The sequence below is a fragment of the Canis lupus genome, chromosome 1, assembly GCF_003254725.2.
Source record: "Canis lupus dingo isolate Sandy chromosome 1, ASM325472v2, whole genome shotgun sequence".
Classification (NCBI taxonomy): domain Eukaryota; kingdom Metazoa; phylum Chordata; class Mammalia; order Carnivora; family Canidae; genus Canis; species Canis lupus.
The window spans coordinates 61086405-61104795 of record NC_064243.1 but is presented as its reverse complement, the minus strand read 5'-3'; positions in this window follow the sequence as shown (position 1 = coordinate 61104795).

Sequence of the window (18391 nt, the reverse complement as noted above, 5' to 3'; positions counted from 1 at the left end):
AGATTCATAACCCAGCCTATTTGCTTTCCCTGCTGACTCCATTTGTGGAAAATATGTGCATCCTTCTTAACAAACTGCATAAACTCAGCTCAGTTCCTCATAAAACCCTGGCTGCTTTATCCAAGATCATGTGTTTCTAATTATTCCCTCTCTTCCCAGGATTATCTGTACTCTGCCAGTGAATCTTCTCTAACTACAAAAACACTTGGTTCCACCTGTTCAAAAGAACCGCCACCCCTCTAGTCCTGTGAAAGTTCTACTGGAAAAAGTAATCTGTACTCAATGTCTGCATTCTGATCACCAAGCCACTGGTCACACCTCACAATCTGACTTCTACCCAAACATTTGGCCAGAACTGCCACCTCTGGTATCACTCGTGACCATTTTTATGACTGCCAAATCTAGTAGTCTCTTCTCCCTTCTATTCTCTTTGATCTGTCTGTAATTTTGACAGTGTGGGCAGCACTCTTTTAGAATGCGTTACTATTTCTTTTCTCTTTTCCTTCTTCTCTAACCCCTCCTTCTTTGCCTCTTGTACTAATTCCATTTCTAAAATTATTCAGTGAGCCCTCATTATGTTTCAGAGCAGGCCTGATTCCTACCCTTAAAGAATTTGCTCTTTCTCTTCCCTACCTAAAATGGGCTTTTCCGATGTTTAAATGGAATTGTTTTCCAAAGATCAACCCTTGAAAATCTCTTTTTTCTTTTCTTTTCTCCCCCCCCCCCACTTTTTTTTATCTTTCTCGTAGTAATGTCACTCCTAATGATTTTAACTAGGGTCTCAGGGCAAATGATTCCTAAAACTTCATTTCTTTTCTATCACTTTCACTAAACTTTTCTATCATCATGTTGCTCTACTATTTTATATTCAACAAATTAGCCAAAATTGTACTTACTGAAATTGTGCATTGAAAAAGATAAAATATACACTATTAAATACCTTGACAGACTTTAGCATTAGGTTGATACTAATAATATAAGTTACAATGTAACTACAAATATTACCCACACAGGTACAAAGATGAGAGACTCTTATAAAAGGATCTGTAAAAGGAGGCATGAGACTACATTAGAAAGCTAGTAAATCTTAGACTGCATTTAGAGACCATAGTTACTAGAACAAGAAGGAAGGGCATTCCATTGTTGTTTGGGCAGATAATACTAGAATCAAACTTTTGAAATAGTTGCTGGAACTTACCAATGGATAGCTAGCCAAAGAGCATGAGTAAAAACAATCAGAGGGAGGGAAACTGAAAATTGTTTCTATGACAAAACATTAAAAAACAAAAAGAAAATAATTTGGATTTTGGATTGGATTAAATCACTAGCTTCCTGAAGCAAAAAGAAGCTGAAAATCTACAAAACAAAGAGATGAAAAAATATGCTGAAGACAGCATTGTTTAAAGCAACAAAATGAAGTAGAAATACTTAGAGCACAACTGGCAGAGATAGTAACCTTTAAAAATGGTGAGTAGAATGGGATCAACCTGTTGCAGCTTTAGAGATACAGGTGAAGTATGATCTCCAGTGACATACAGAAAAATAATGACATTGAACAATTAAAAAAGATCACCCTGGAAGCTTCTGAAACAGAAGAGCAAACTGTAGATATCAAGTCTTGACATATGAATTCAATGAAGCCTGTCAGAGTTGAAACTGAACCTCAAACAAGTACTGAAATTCTAAAAAATGAAGTAGAGGGTGGCTCTGTAGTCCTTGACTCTTGAGAAGTGTCAACAGAAAATAATCAAACCACACAATTTCCAAAACCTGAGTTAGAGATTCATTTTACACCTTTATAGCCAAACAAAATGGCAGTGAAACACCTTGCTCGTATTTCACCAGTGATGGGCCCTTAAGATTTCCAACTCCCAAAAGAGGAAGAATAATGAAATGGAGTAAAAGTGATATATTTCCAAAATGGTGGAAAAGTAGAAATTGTATTAACCATACTCCTGAGGCTCTCTGTCAAGACTGGGTGAAATGTGAAAATAAGAAGAATGCTATTCCCAGAACTCATTTAAAGTCCCCTTTTTCTGAACATAGGAATTATTCTGTCAAAAAGAAACAAAAGGCCTTCACACATTCGTCATCTAAGAAGCATACTCTTTATGGAGTCAAGCATCCATAGTTAGTATAAACTTGGCCTCTAAATAAAAAGAAAGAAAGAAACAGAAATGTGGAGACTTCTTACAACATTCTCCAACAATTCTTCAATCAAAAGCAAAGAAGATAATTGAAACAATGAGCTCTTCAGTGTTCTCAAATATAGAAGTTAAGAAAATGTGTCTCAACCAAAATGGGCCAAATGGAAATTATACACAAATGAAATTTCATCTCCTATTACATATATCTGGCCAACTGATTTTGATTTGATGGACCATAAACTGAAGGAGAGTAATCATCAGATTCTCAATGACTTTGAACTAAAACAGCCAAATAAATCACTTTATGGAGAATGTTTTAATATAAATTTTATGTTTATAATCATTGTAACTTGCATTCTGACTTTTCAAAGATAATTATATATATTATGATTCATTAAATCCCTCTGTATATACACATTGCTATTTTATACAGGGCATAATTTAATTCAAAGAAAATAAGTCAACAATACCAAAAACATGGCTAGCTTCAAGTGTTTGAAGAACTGACATGTGAGAATGTAGCTATAAAGGGCAAAACATGATAAAATCTGACTCATTATGGAAGACCTTTCTAACAAAGATGTTAAAAATTATATACAGTTGCCATATAATGGCCTCTACATCACCACAAATGTCCAAAAATTTAGGAACTGGGTCAAAGAAAAGCCATCTAACCTGATAGGAAAAAAAAAATGGACTTTGGAGTCAAAAAGTATTAAATCCAAATGTTGCCTCAGTGACTTCCACCAGGTCATCCTGGAGAAGTTATTTGCCTCTCTGAGCCACATCTACTCATATAAAATGGAATAATATTAACTTGGAATATTGAAAAGATTATACCTAGTATGTGCGAATCATTTGACCTTTATTATTATAATTTTTAACAATGTATAGGTGGAAATTTTGACTGAATTAGACCTAAGTTCTTTCCGAGTCTAAGATCTATGATTCCAGATTTGCTGAGAGTGCAGTTGAGATAACATAACATTGTCTAAATACAACTGACCTTTGAACATCATGGTTTTCAACTGCTAGGGTCCACATATATGTGGATTTTTTTTCTATAAATACAATAGAGTAACTTTAAATGTATTTTCTCTTCATTATTATTTTAATACTATTTTCTTTTCTCTAGCCTATTTTGCTGTAAGAATACAGTCTATGATACATATAACATACAAAATATGTGTTCATCAACTATTTATGTTACCGGTAAGGCTTCCAGTCAACAGTAGGCTGTTAGTAGTTAGGTTCAGGGTCATGGTACAGCTGTTTTTCTACATTACAAAAGAGTTATTTTATCCCTATCCAGAGGTCTCCAGGGAAACAGGATTATGAATATATATGGATAGATACAGATGATAGGGAGATGGAGATAGAGATTTTAAGAAATTGGCTCACACAATCACAGAGGCTGGCAAGTGCAAAATTGGTAGGGTAGGCTGGCAGGCTGGGGACCCAGGGAAGAGGTGATGCTGCAGTCACCTCTGCCTTTGAATTGCCTGCCACCTGAAATGCCTCTGAAGGCAATTTAGGGGCAGAATGCTTTCTTTCTCAGGTTATCCCAGTCTTTCTAATGAGGACTTCAACTGGTTGGATGAGACCTGTCCACACTATGGAGGATAATCAGCTTTATTCAAGATTTACTGATTTAAATGTTAATCACATTTGGGAAAAAAAAAAAAAAAAGCCTTCACAGCATCTAGACCAGTGTTTGATCAAACATCCCAGTGCCATAGCCAGGCCAAGCTGAGAGCTAAAATTAATAATTAAAATCTCCGTTGTACCCCGAAGTGAGTGGCACTGTGTCAGATGATGGTGTCTTCCCATTGGGAGAAATAATCTCCCTGACTGCACAGGACAGCCTCAAAGGTTTCCTTTCAGGGTATCTCATCATTGCTCACTGACCAAATAGATCTACAACGTCTCTGACTATATAAATGTATTCCTATTCTGTCCTACTGTCCCAAAATGATCATTTGATTCAGGAGTCTGATTTGGAAGGATTATGGCTTTGTTAGAGTTTGTTGCCAACGGTGACTTCCCCTTATTGTCCACAGACCCTCTGATGTCAGTTCCCAGTGCTGTGAGTCACCATTCACCCCTCCAACACAGGTGTGAATGTTCAATATGCTTGATCTCAGAAAAGCAAAATCATACACAAACTCCTTTAAAAAAATAAAAAAAGATTTCATGTATTTATCCATAAGAGAGACAGAAAGATGCAGAGAGAGAGGCAGAGACACAGGCAGAGGGAGAAGCAGGCTCCATGCAGGGAGCCCGACGTGGGACTCAATCCTGGGTCTCCAGGATCAGGCCCTGGGCCAAAGGCAGTGCTAAACTGCTGAGCCACCGGGATACCCACAAACTCTCATTTTTGACTCTTCAATAACCTCAGTCATATACCTGGAGCCCTTAACAAGGCAGAAAACAAAATGACTGTCCTACTGGAGTGACAGGGATTTGTTTCTCTCTTGCAATGACACTGAGCCTAGGGAAAGAGCTGAGAGAATTGGGTTATTTCAGGATCATGTTTTTCTCTAAATTATAGATATTATTTTTCCCTGCCAAAAGAAGTGTCTCAAGTAAAGACACTTCAAATATTTCTACTTAAATTGTTTTTAAAGTTTCCAGTATGATAATGGTGTTTTTTTTTTTTTCATCTGTATTTCAGAGCTACAGATCGAAATATCTACTGAGAAAATGGTAAAGTGTCTGACATAATGGTTGAAGCTGGGTGATGAGTACATGGGGATTCCTTACACTATGCTATTTTATGGGTTTGAAATTTTCATAAGAAAAAGTCATAAAAAATGTCTATGGCATCCTGGCATTTTACTAGTATTATTTAAATGAGACAGGCCAATGTTTTACTGAATACCTCTTCTTTAAAGCTACAATCAGTACACGTCAGTTTATATTTTTAAACTACATGACTATAATCACTAATCTTGCATTTGTCCCTATACTTGTACCTAGTTCTACAAGTTCCCAAACTGCTCCCTCTGGGGAAGAGGGCAGCTATTTTCAATAGAAGCACAATTCTTAGCCTTTGGGGCTCAACAAGTTAGTATAAAAAAACGTTCAAAGAAGCATCTGGTATAAATAATTTTCAACACTCCTTAGAGGTTTCCTATGAGGATTACTGAAAGGCTGGCATGTAGTGGGAGACATTCTGGTATTTGGAAAGGATTGCTATTCACTATAACTACCATTTTTTTAGTAGTTGCCTCTACTACCCATCTCTGGCCTCACTTGTTCTCCACTGTGATCTCAGGAAACCTTAACTTGTATATAACAGTGTACAAGGAAGCCTTGTATACTGTAGAAAGTATACAAAAGAATAAAAAAGTCTTTGTCTTTTCTCTCCATAATTAAATCAGAAGGTTAAGGAAGGGTGAACTCCCTTTAGTGACTCCCTCTATGAACAATGACTTGAGGCAGAAGTCATAGGTTTCTTCATGTAGACTAGTATGTAAGGAGCCTGACTTCTTAGAAATAGATTTGTCAACATAAAAGATAAATATAATGGGTTGCTTTCTCAGAATTCAAACTGAAGTCTTCACACTGCAGCTCACTCAAATTGCCTTGTTCTATTTGACATAGGTGACAAATCATATACCTACCGGATCCCTGCAGAAAAATTCTCATCTATAGCATTAAAATTTTTCAAATAACACTTTTTTTCAATAATAGTTTTCTTAAGCAAGCTAGATTTTTAATGTCATCTGTTGTATTTATGCAACTTCAGATCTTCTCTCCCAAATATACAGCTCCTGCTGAGCTAATAGTTTTCTATTTTCATCTTGCTATTTATAATACACTGATGTTTCTTACCAAGAATCTTTGGTTTAATCCACAAAACTCAAATCGACCATCAGAGCCCATTGCCAGTGCTGAAGTATTACTGTTTTAATGTCATTAGTCAATCATAGAAATGCTTTCTATGCACACATTCATTTCAAAATTATGTAAAATAAAATCCTCCATGGCTTTCAGATTGCAGCCCATAATCATTTTTTTGTACTTTAAAATACTCCAGACATATTGCTGAAGGAGTACACTATTTACAAAAATTATTCTTGGCTTCAGTTTTTTTTCAATGAGTTTAGAAAGCATAATTTAGAAATTTATTACATTTGTTTTTCCTCCTTTACTGTGTCATCAACACGGGCTGCACATTCTTTGAATTGCAGTAAAGAATTTGGCTGTCTAGACACAACAAAATAAGAACACAAGGCTTACTTCAAGTAAATCACTAACTTGTGTTAGCCAACAATGAGCAGAAAGATTTTCCCAACACTTTTGCTCGGTTTCATTGGAGGAATCTAGGATCTAAGGATCATATTCATTTTACATTTTCTCTTCTATCTTTTTTATTCTATAAATAAAAATTTTTTAAAAGAGAAACTACCAAAAAATGCAGAGCGTGGCTGGAGTTGTTCAATATTGATACATCCTTACTGAATAAATTTATGCCCAGTATACAATGTAAACTTTGTTGTACAAATCTAGAAGCAGGAGATGTGTTCTCTTTCCCTACATTTGGAAAATCTCAGTCCTGACCCTTGTTTATTACAATAATATCACAGCCTATTTAAGGAAGAAAGCATTTGGAGATTTGTGCATTGCCCCTTTCTTTTACAGAAACCAAGGACTTATCAAAGGAGAAGTTTTCCAGGATCACTCATACAGAAGTGTTCTCTGGACTCTACCAAACTCTCACAGACTTCTTCCTTAAAAAAATTGAGTGGAAAAAAAAAAAATTGAGTGGACCTGTAAAGCCTTCTGTCCTAGAGTTGAAAGAGCAGCTAAATTCACAGTAAGCTAATTGTATATGAAGAAAAATGATTACTTTTATTATATGTGTATCCAAATCATTTGTCTAGTAAGGACTCCTTAAAAAACAAAGCCCTCAAAATTTAGGTCTCCATCTGTTCCTTTTGGTAAAAATTAAGAAACACATGCAGCCTTTGTAGTGGTTACCCATGACAGAAAACATAGAAGCATGCCTTATAGCTCCTCTAAGGGGATTTTTAAATCCTTATGGACATTCCTTAAGCAGAATTACTCATGCTAATTTTGTGATGCTCTATTGGTTTTACTTGTTTGTTAATACAATAACATTCAAAGCCTATTGTCTTAAATCTGGACTTACCAAGAGAGATTTCTAGCTCCATGTGGGACAGATTACTCCCATATTCCCATTACAAGCAATTCAATAAGTAAGGCAATGAAGCATCTATCTACGCACTAGCTGCTACTCTAAGAAACTTGATCTTCCTGTATTAAAACTGTTATGTCTTGATATTTGAAAACCCAGAATTCAGAAGTAAACTGGATTGTTTACTACTAGCCCTGGTATATTAAACTTTGAGGAAATTTCACATTTTCTTTAATGTGGTGTGGTCTGTTTATTGTTTGTTGGCTTTTGTGTCAAAAATTTTTCCTGTAGAATCTTCATAAACAAATCTTCCTTAACACGTATGCCACACACTTACATGCTACATGCCTACAATTCTTTAGATTTAACACCTGAAGTTCAGTATCTCAAATAGAAGAGTGAAAGGCATATCCCCAGGGTTATAAAAATTTAGCAGAGACTGGCCCATGCCATCATGAAATTTCTTTGAGGTTTCATGTTTTAAAATCTTATATTTTAATTTTTTTTAAATTACCACCAGTTTTGCATTTGGCTGAATATGTCTCTGATTTAACATAAATATTATGTCTCAAAAAAATTACATGAGTGGGGGCATCTGCATGGCTCAATGGTTGAGCATCAGCCTTTGGCTCAGGTCATGATCTGAGGTCCAGGGATTCACTCCTAAATCAGGCTCCCACAGGGAGCCTTCTCCCTCTGCCTATGTCTCTGCCTCTCTCTGTGTCTCTCATGAATAAATAAATAAAACCTTTATTAAAAAAAAAAAAAAAGAGCTACATGAGCAGAAGAGAGATTTAAACTGCAGATTTTCAGAGGTAGTCTTCAAAATATAAATAATGACAGAACCTATGACAGGGCATGAGGATTACTTAGGAACAATGGGTAGACTATGGAATGAAGGAAGCCAAGCCATAGTTCTTAGGGAAACCAGCTTCTCTGTGGTTGCATAGAAGAAGAAAGCCAACAAAGAAGACTGAAGAAAAGGGACACCTGGGTGGCTCAGCTGGTTAAGTGTCTGCTTTCAGTTTAGATCTTGACCCTGGAGTCCACAGATCTAGCCCTGAATAGAGCACCCTTCTCAGCAAGGAGCCTGCTTCTCCCTCTCCCTCTGCTGCTCTCTCTCTCTCTCTCTCAAATAAATAAATTAAAATTTAAAAAGGCTGAAGAAAAGTGGCTTGAGAACTAAGAGAAAGACCACAATAATGCATTTTCTTAGAAACCAGTAAAAGAGTTTTTCAGAAAGAAGGAGTGATCAAATGTGTTGAATTCTTTTAAGGAATCAAACGAGTCAAGGGCCAATCTAAGGATGTGGATATTGTTTATGATGTTGATGAATACAGTTTCTGGGGCAGTCATAGAGAAGCAGTGATAAGAAGCAGATTGTGGGGCTTTAAGAGACCAGCAGGAGGTTAGGAAGCAAAGACAAAAGCCATGGGTAACTTGTTTAAGCATTTGGTCAGTAAAAAGCAAAAGCGAGGTCAGTTGCCAAAAAGAGATGTGAGATCCAAGGAGAAGAACCATTTATTTGTTATTCTTGCCTTCTTCCTTTCCTTCCTTTTCTTTCTTTCTTTCTTTCTTTCTTTCTTTCTTTCTTTCTTTCTTTCTTTCTTTCTTTCTTTCTTTCTTCCTTCCTTCCTTCCTTCCTTCCTTCCTTCCTTCCTTCTTTAACATCATGTATTTGCATCCAGTCAGTGAGAAAGAGCAAGAAAGTGGGAGAAGTGGGAGACTGAAAAGAAAAAAAAATAATTTTCAGGTCATATGCTGGGATAGGAGAGATCCTCAGAGAGGAAGAGGCAGATCTTTTCCATTATGACTGGAGGAAAGGGAGAAAGGAAGGTGGGAGGAGCCTAGCAGTATATAGATGTGATGCTGGAACATTTTTTTTTTTTGAGGTTTTTTTTTTTTTTTAATAATAAATTTATTTTTTATTGGTGTTCAATTTGCCAACATACAGAATAACACCCAGTGCTCATCCTGTCAAGTGCCCCCTCAGTGCCCGTCACCCATTCACCCCTACCCCCTGCCCTCCTCCCCTTCCACCACTCCTAGTTCTTTTCCCAGAGTTAGGAGTCTTTATGTTCTGTCTCCCTTTCTGATGATGCTGGAACATTGAGACAGTTTTTATCTGATAGCTTCTATTTTCTCTATCATGATCCTCTGCAGAAAATGAGGTGAAAAGTGGAGGGAAATAGTTGAAGGTCAACGTTTGAAGGGATTAATTAGATTTGAAATCACTATAATGAAGAACAAGAGGACAAACTTGTTCAGGAAATAGACAATATTGCCTTTCAGTGTTCATGGCCAAGCAGAAGTGATTAACTATGAGGGTGCCTGAGTGGCTCAGTGGGTTAAGCATTGGGCTCTTGATTTTGGCCTAGGTCATGATCTCAGGGTCATATCCATAGGGGCTCAGCACTCAGCACAGAGTCTACCTCAGATTCTCTTTCTTCCTCTCCCTCTGCCCCTCCCCCTCTGAATAAGTAAATAAATTCATTTTTTAAAAGAAATTATTAATTATGAAATTAATGAGGATTAGTCATCCTGGGGTTTTTCGTTTTGTTTTGTTTTAATTTCTATAGCAGTGCACAGAGGCTCAGAAAGAAATGTGAAGAATGTAAGTTCATTACTTTCTCCACCCTGAGACCTAGATGTGAAAAGGTAATGTCTGGCTTATTTCAACAAGCCCAATTCTAAAGCCATCCTCATGAGTAACGTGATTTATTCCAACGGGGTACATTTTTGTTATTTTTAAGAACCCTTCTCGATTTCATCAAGTTGCTTCTCCCTAAAGGAAAGATCAGATCAGAGAGATGAAGGAGGTGGTCTCAGCTATTGAATTGAGTAAATGAACAAAACCTGATTGACCAAGTTACACAATATTAGGGGAACTGAGACACAACAGTGTGCACAGAGTTCACTAAGTGATGCTCTTAGAAGGAATTTGTTCTTAAGAATGATTATCTACTTAATATGTTGTACAAAATCGGAGAACAAAGAGCTAGGCTAACTTGATATATCATTGGCCAAGTTCTCCTAAATTCTTACTACTTAAGGAAAAGTCTGAGAGGTCGAGTTGAATTCACAGGAATTAAATGGCCTCAATTGTGTGGATTGAAGGGTTGCAGAGTCAGGCAGATTACATAATAAGGCTTTGTAATCTTAGAAGATCTCCTTCCCCACCCTCTATTCCCTAATCATATACTCGGAGCATTTGTGTGGTATCACCAAAATGATGGGTGCTGTAACTACTACATGGGAATTGAGAGGATATGCTGTGATTGTGAGCAAATATATCATAATGAAATGAAGAAAGAGGAACACAGAAGAATGACAATAGAACCAGAGTGAAAGAGGGGTCAGAAGTTCAAGAAATATCAAAGGAACATTTCATATGTGAATAAAAACTGAGTGAAAGGGCAGAAGGATATAGAAATGCTAGGAGCCCTTCTTACTCTCTTCAAATATAAGGCAACAGAGGTATGTACACTATAAGAGGGTGAAAAATAAAAAGAAAGTGTAAGCGATGAGAGTCCAACACAACATCTTCAGGAAGCAATCACAGAACCTATGGGATGCACTGCAGTGAAGCCATGTAAGCTTCTGGGAAACCAGTAGGAATCTACTAGATAGGGAAGCACAATAACAACAGGCTGAGATCTAGAGTTCTTAAATACTGTATGTCTTGCTACTGCTCTTAAAAATGTTTTCAAAAATTGCTCAAACTGAGATTTCTCATAACAATCCAATGAAAATAAAAGAATCATATATAATTTAAGAATAAGAAAAATTATGTACTTTTTAATATGGTTGGCACAATGACTGTTTTGCTGCGGCTTTTATTTAGTAATGTTGAGAAACGCAAAGCTGTGAATATACATGTCATCGAATATATTTATATGCCTCTTGAACTTTTGATACTTTGGTTATAAGAGTAATAAAACCACTATCTCACACATAAATATGATTCCATCTCCTACATTGCCCTAAACCCTTTGGAAAGCATGCTGCTTATGCAACTCAAAAATTTTCAAACTTCATTGCCTCAAATTATATTTGGATTAATAAATAAAATACTAAAAATTATTGTTTTTTTCCCCATGGCTCAGCGTACCTTTATTGCCTCTTCTGAAGTCAGCCATCCTGTGCTAATCAGAGCTTTAGTTTTTAATCTTTATTCTGCTTTCTGATGAAGTGGTTTAGGACCTTCCAGTGAAGAATCTTTGAGGTAGACAAAGAGCTATTGCTGAAGCAGCCTGGGAATCTGGAGTGTTGTTGGGAAGCTCTGACCCAGCTGATGGGGCATGTGGGGTGCCATATGAGATGAGGCACCAGCATTGAGAATAATGGTGACAGTAGCCAGCATTTACGGAGCACCTTCTGTGCCCCAGGCCTGCTGCCAGGGTCCTTGCCACTCTTACTCCATTCCATCTGCATAGTATGTCCAGGATATAAGACTTAGCATAGTTGTTTTGCCAATGGGTAAACTGAGTCACAAGGAGATCGATTGAGGTCCCCACGTCCCACGGAATTTTTTGTAAAAACCCAGACAGTAAATATTTTAGGCTTAGTGGCCCGAAAGGACCTATTACAACCAAACTCCATAGTTTATAGCTCAAAAACAGTAGTAGACAATATGTAAACAAATGGGTGTGGCTGTATTCCAATAAAACTGTATTTACTAAAACAAGTAGAAGGTCAGATTGTCCGTGGGCTGTAATTTGCAGAAGCTAATTAGATTATCTTCATGTAAATAGTATAGTTTATGTAATCTAGATTTATTATTTGTTAAGTATTTCTAGAACAGGGCTCAAACTATATTTTACTTAGGTCTTTATCTATTGTTTAAAAAAAAGATGAAGACGACAATTTAGGTGATACAAAAAAGTTTTATTAAACACTTCATGAAACAGACTTCTTTTGCAGAACTGCAAAATGGGGCAGAAGACAGAAAGCTTCTATAAGATAAAGAAGAGAAAACAAAGAAGAGAACACAAGAAATTGTCTGATTGGCTAGAGCCACACAGTCAACTTGGTTGGGAATGAGAAGGCACAAGGGAAAAAGTATAGAGTTGACTTGGTTCTCGAGGACTGGCTAGCTTGGTGTTTAACGACTGGTGTCCACTGAGCATTCACAGAGACACAAAATCTATCTGAGTTTTGATTTGCTGATTTGGCACCCTGCACAGGAGCTGCTCCATTTGGGGCTTGAAAATTTATTTCGACACTACTAACCCATTGAAACGTAAGTTTTATGAGGACAAAGGCTTTTTCTCCACTCATTGTTAACAACACTAGTACATAGTAATATACATAGTTAATAAATAAGCTAATAAATGAATTTGTTGTGTAAATCAGCTATACTTGCACAAAATAAAACTCAAAACTTCTTTACCTGGGAGTCTATATTTGAAACAGAACTTTCCTAAAGAAGTCTCTGGAAGTTACCATGTCTGTTCTATGTACATATTTAAATAAATGTCCTACCCAAATATATTTGCCAAAAGATAAGTTATCCATACTGTAAGTCACTGATTAAGTTGCTGGGGTGCCTGGCTGGCTCAGTCAGTGGAGCATCCGACTCTTGGTTTTGGTTCAGGTCATCATCTCAGAAGGTCAGATTGTGGGATGTGGGATCAAACCCCAGGTAGGGGCTCCTCGCTCTGGGGTGGGAAGGTTGGAGGAGTGGTGGGGGTTCCGTTTAAAAGCTTCTCTCCTTCTGCTCCTTCCTCAGCTCATGCATGCTCTGTCTCTAAAACAATAAATAAATATTAAATAAACAAAGAAATAAATTGCTAATTTGTTACTCTTCAAAAGCAATATTTATTTCTCTTTGCATTTCCTACTCTGACAATCCTCTTTTCAATCCTACATGAATAACTCTGCTTATTAGAGAAAGGGTCAAAAGGAAAATTGTAATATTTTCGTAATTCATAAGATTTTTTAAAATTCCTTTTTTACATTCATAATTACCTTTAAAATAGAATAAACATCTGGCAATCAGGTAGCCAAGGGCTCTACCTTAATGAAGTATAACCAGGCTGTTCGCCCTGATGTCCAGCTTCTTTTTAACATTAGGCCTGAATCCTTTCTTTCCAGACATCCAATGCCCCAACTTGCCCCCATCTCTTTGTTTGCAGAGTGCGAAGAGTAGTATTTTATAGGTCCTTGCGGGGATATGCTCATGGTTATGTGGAGGAAGGGGTTGCTCAGCAAAATTTCAGAGCATACATGCCTGTCCTTCTACTTGGTGATCCCCCACCCCCCACCCCAGGCAGTAGGCAGCTTGGCTGGAAAACGAGTTGCACGTTCCCACAGACACTGACTTGCACATGTCCTGCCAATGGCCACAAGTTACTCAGCCTCTCTACGCACTGCCTCTATTGAAACTTCCACTTCTCCACAGGCACAGGACCTGGCTCCACTTACCCTGCTCACCTCCCCTTCCCCACAGGGACAATCTATAAGGTCACGCCCCGCCACCTTCCTCCTTCTGGAGTCACCCAGCCCCTCCTGAGGTAGGGCAGGAACAGAGGGTCCGCAGTGTCTTTCTCTTTGTAGGCCTATTAAGAGCATAATCAGTGCTCTATAACCCTCAGGGGCTTTCCGTTTGATACCCAAGAGTCTCTCTGCAAGTGAAAAAAAAAAAAAAAACCCTCAAAAATAACTTTCTTTCTCTTTGCATTCCTGCTTTATTGCCAGCTTGGAACATCTCTTACCTCCAAAAATAAATCAGGTACCGGGATAGATAAATACTACATACATGCATCCTATTGTCATCTCATTGCATTCCTACTATAACAATCCAATCCTTTTTAAGGGTACATGAATAGTACTGCTATCAGAGAACAGGCCAAAAAGAAATGGAAAAATTTAGTATTTTCAAATGCATAATAAAAGCCAAAGTCTTTTCTATGGTCCGAGGGCCATCAATGATCGGTCTTTTCTTATCTCTCTGACCTCATTAACTGTTACTCTGCCTTCTGCTCCCTACACTAGAGCCACACCGCCTTCTTCCTTTTTCTCAAAATTGCCAACCACATCCCCATCTCAGAACCTTTGCGCCTGTTGTGACCTCTTCTTGGAATTCCTTTTCCACAGACATATGCTAGCTCTTTTACTCCTTCATTCACATCTTTACTCAAACCTCATTTTCTCAGGGAAAGTTCCCTTTGTCATTTTATCCAAAATTACAACACCCTCTCCCAACATTGCATTCTTCTTCCTTTTTTTCTAACTGCTCCTTATCTTATTTATTTTATTTTATTTTATTTTATTTTATTTTTATTTTTATTTTTATTTATTGCTATCATTAGTCTGCTCTTGCCAAAATGTAGTTTCCATGAGGGCCAGGTTTGCCCTGTTCTCAGGTTGCGTCACCAGTGCCTAGAAGAGTGCCTCCCAGGTGGTAGCTCTAAATAAATATTTGTTAAATGAATGAATACTTGATTTATCTTAATGGAAAAGACAATGTGCTCAGTATTACTTTTCACTGAAAGCAAGGAAGACGTAGTAGTTGAAAGCATAGCCTTGGATGAAGTTTCCTGTTCTCTCTGCAATGAACACCCTTCTGTTTGGCAGGCAATTTCAGAGTGGCAAGTGCACAATGTGGCAGCAGTGGTGGTCATGAAAACACAAAAATGTATCTCTTTGTTACACAGCCTTTTTTTTTCTTCCTGCCTTTTTTTTTCCTCCCTAGCACAGAAGGGGCCCCATCACTACAGATGAATCTACAGCACATATAACAGACATTATCTTACACCTTGAAATGAAACTGACAAGACTGAACACGCAGAAAATGTAATTCTTTGAACAAGAATCCTGCCCCGATTACTTTCTATTTTATCTGCTACACAAACACTAAAATCTGACTACCTGAATGCCGACTGAGGTGTTTTCGAAGAATATTCCCTCTAAAAAGATTAACACAGTATCTTCTACAATTTGTTTAAGATACCCTGGCTCATCTCATGACTTCTAAACAGACCAAAACATTTAACAAATTGGTCTCATAAAGCTTCTATTGTGCATGATTTTTGCCATTCCAATGCCTGAAGTCTCACTAATTAACTAGCAACTGTGTTAGGCTTTTAACACAGAAATATGGAATGTAGTGGGTTTTGTGACAACTTCTTAAGAGACATGAAGCCAAATATCCTTGGGTTTTGCTCAGATCAAACTGTGCCCAAGTTATCAAGGTCAGGTCCATCTGCACCACTGCTTCAAGGGCTTAGATAGCGTTTGAAAATAGTTGCACAGTATACATTGTGACTATTTGATTTCTGCTATCTGTCCTTCCAGTGAAACTGAGATTAACACAGGGGACCTTCAATTGGAGCTTCTTCAGCATGGAAAAAAAAAAAAAAGGCAGATTTTATTGTGGTAGTGAGTTAGAAACACACCTGGAGACAGACCAAATTCACGTAGAGCCATGAGGCTGCCATATTGCATTAGCTGCATCAACAAATATACCCATTCCCTTCAATTACAGACTGATGTAGGCCACTCCCCACTGCTCACATTGCTGCCACATAGAAGTTTTCAGGCACACGCAGCTCACCAAAGTATATAACTCTCCCAGTGGTCATAGTGAATTCTCCACTAGCTAGCAAGAGAATATTGTGCAATCTGAGTTGACCAAAGGTGACCGGGGTACATTCGCGAGTTGGCCCTGGTGAATTTACTATGTCTATATGTAATTCACATAAAGAATATTTTACTTAAAGTGTTATTTTAAAATAGCACCCTTATAGCTCTCATCTTCTTAGGCATTGTGTATCCATCTCTGGTCCTCTCAACAACCCTAGAAGATAGAATTTTTATCCCTTTTCTCACAAATGAATAAACTTAAACTCAGAGATAGCAAGTGACATGTCCGAGACCACATGGCTAATAACTGCTAGAGAAGATTTATTCCAAGTCGACCTGGATTTCTCAGAGAGGAGACTGGACTGAAGTCAATGAAAGAAATCACGGGCAAGATCATATTGTTGAAAGATTAGGGATCATTCTTCCTATTCCCAGATACTATGAAAGAAGTATTTACTCCCCGTGGTTCCATTAGTACAGCTTTTTATTTTATTTTTTTTTTCACAATTATGGAGAAACTCTCACTAGTCCTCAATCTTCATTATTTTTCTGCCCTTCCTCCTGTCCTCCTAAGTCTGAATTGTAAATGCATTTCCATCAGACCTGACCAGTAATAACAAACCTTCTTCTCCAGTTTGGAGCAGTGTTTCTCAATACTTTTTTCACTATCTCCTAAGCAAACTTGTAAGTCCCTTTTTCCCCAAAATTGTCCCTGCCATGAAATTCTAATTCCACAGATACATTGCATATCTGCTTTTGTGCTGTGACCCTTTGGAGGGCCATGAGCCATTGTTATAACTAAAATATGCCCTCACAACATATTTTTGCTTCCTTGGGGGCAATATCATCCTTGGTGAGAATGCATGGTTTAGAGCAGTGTTTCTCAACCTCAGCATTATTGACATTTTTGGCCATATAATCTTTGTTGTGGGGTATTGTCTTGTGCATTTTGGAATATGTAGCAGCATTCCTGTTTCTACCCAATAGATGCTACTAGCAATCCCAGTTATGACAACTAAAAATATCTCTAGACATTGCCAAATGTCTCCAAGGGGGTAAAATTACCTTTGATTAGAAACCCTAGTTTAGAGAGAAGGAGAGCTGAAGGTCCAAATGGCCAAGTGTAGAGAGAAAACACTTTGAATATTTACAACATAAAAATCTGCAACCTGGAAGAAGACTTTTACTTGAACCCAACCGTGCTGGCATCCTGCTCTTGGATTTCCAGAACCATAAGCAATAAATGTCTGCGGTTTATAAGCCACCCAGTCTGTGGTATTTAGTTATAGCAGCCCAAATGGACTGAGATTTAGGGCAACTAATGCCAACTGGAGAAGCCCAGAGGCTCCAGGTCAGAGGTCTTAGAGATGAGAGTGATGAATGATCTTAGGAATCTGAACACCTTAGACAACTCACAGAGACTCTTAGTATTGATTAATGGTAAAGACATGGAAAACCAAGTAAACAAACAAATAATAAGACAATTATTAACTCTTGAAAGGAAGTTGTAGGCAGCACTTAAACTGTCATAATAGCATAAACAATGATCTAACAAATTTTCATTGAAATGAAAGTATCATATAATTAAATAGGGTGAAGGAACAGGACGAGTGCACACATGAGTGTTGCCATAAGGAAAACCATCAGGTGGTAAAAGAGAGTTCAATCTTTACCTTGATAAAAGTTAAGAGTAATGCCTAAAACTGACATAATCAGGAAGAAGCAAATTAAGAATGTAATTTAGAGACCTGGAAGCCAACCGGCAAAGAATCAGATAAACAAACTAAAAACTTCTTTTCCAGGGCAGCCTGGTGGCTCAGCGGTTTAGTGCCTCCTTCAGCCCAAGGCATGATCCTGGAGACCCAGGATGGAGTCCCACGTCAGGCTCCCTGCATGGAGCCTGCTTCTCCTTCTGCCTGTGTCTCTGCCTCTGTGTGTGTGTGTGTGTGTCTCTCATGAATACATAAATAAAATCTTTAAAAAAATAAAAATTAAAATTTCTTTTCCAGAGTGGAGAAAAATGAGGAGGAAGGAGAGAAGTAGATACTAATATTTAAATAGCTTTATGAAACTATGACTTTTCAAACAATCTGCATGTGTAAAAAAAAATTATTCTTAAAAAATAAGGGAAGGAGGAAAGAAAGAAAAAATACAAGTAAAAGATGGTATGAGATTGTATGAGTTTTTAAAATCTTTTTATAAAAGATTGTAAAAATGAAATTTTTAAGTATTTTTTGGTTTTAATATTTAAAGTTATCATCTATTCTCAACTCAATGACTTTAAAAAAAATCAAACACACTGACTTCAATTTAGGAAATATTCAGGCAGGAGGTGTTATTACTTAATAATTAAATGATACATGGAGATATATCTTAGTTATATGGAAAATATGATGCAATCTGAAATTTTTTACAGTTAAATTATAAGAGATTCTAGAAGTTGATGGTGACAGTTGATGATATAGTTTTTTAATGTTCCTGGATCCCCTCTCAC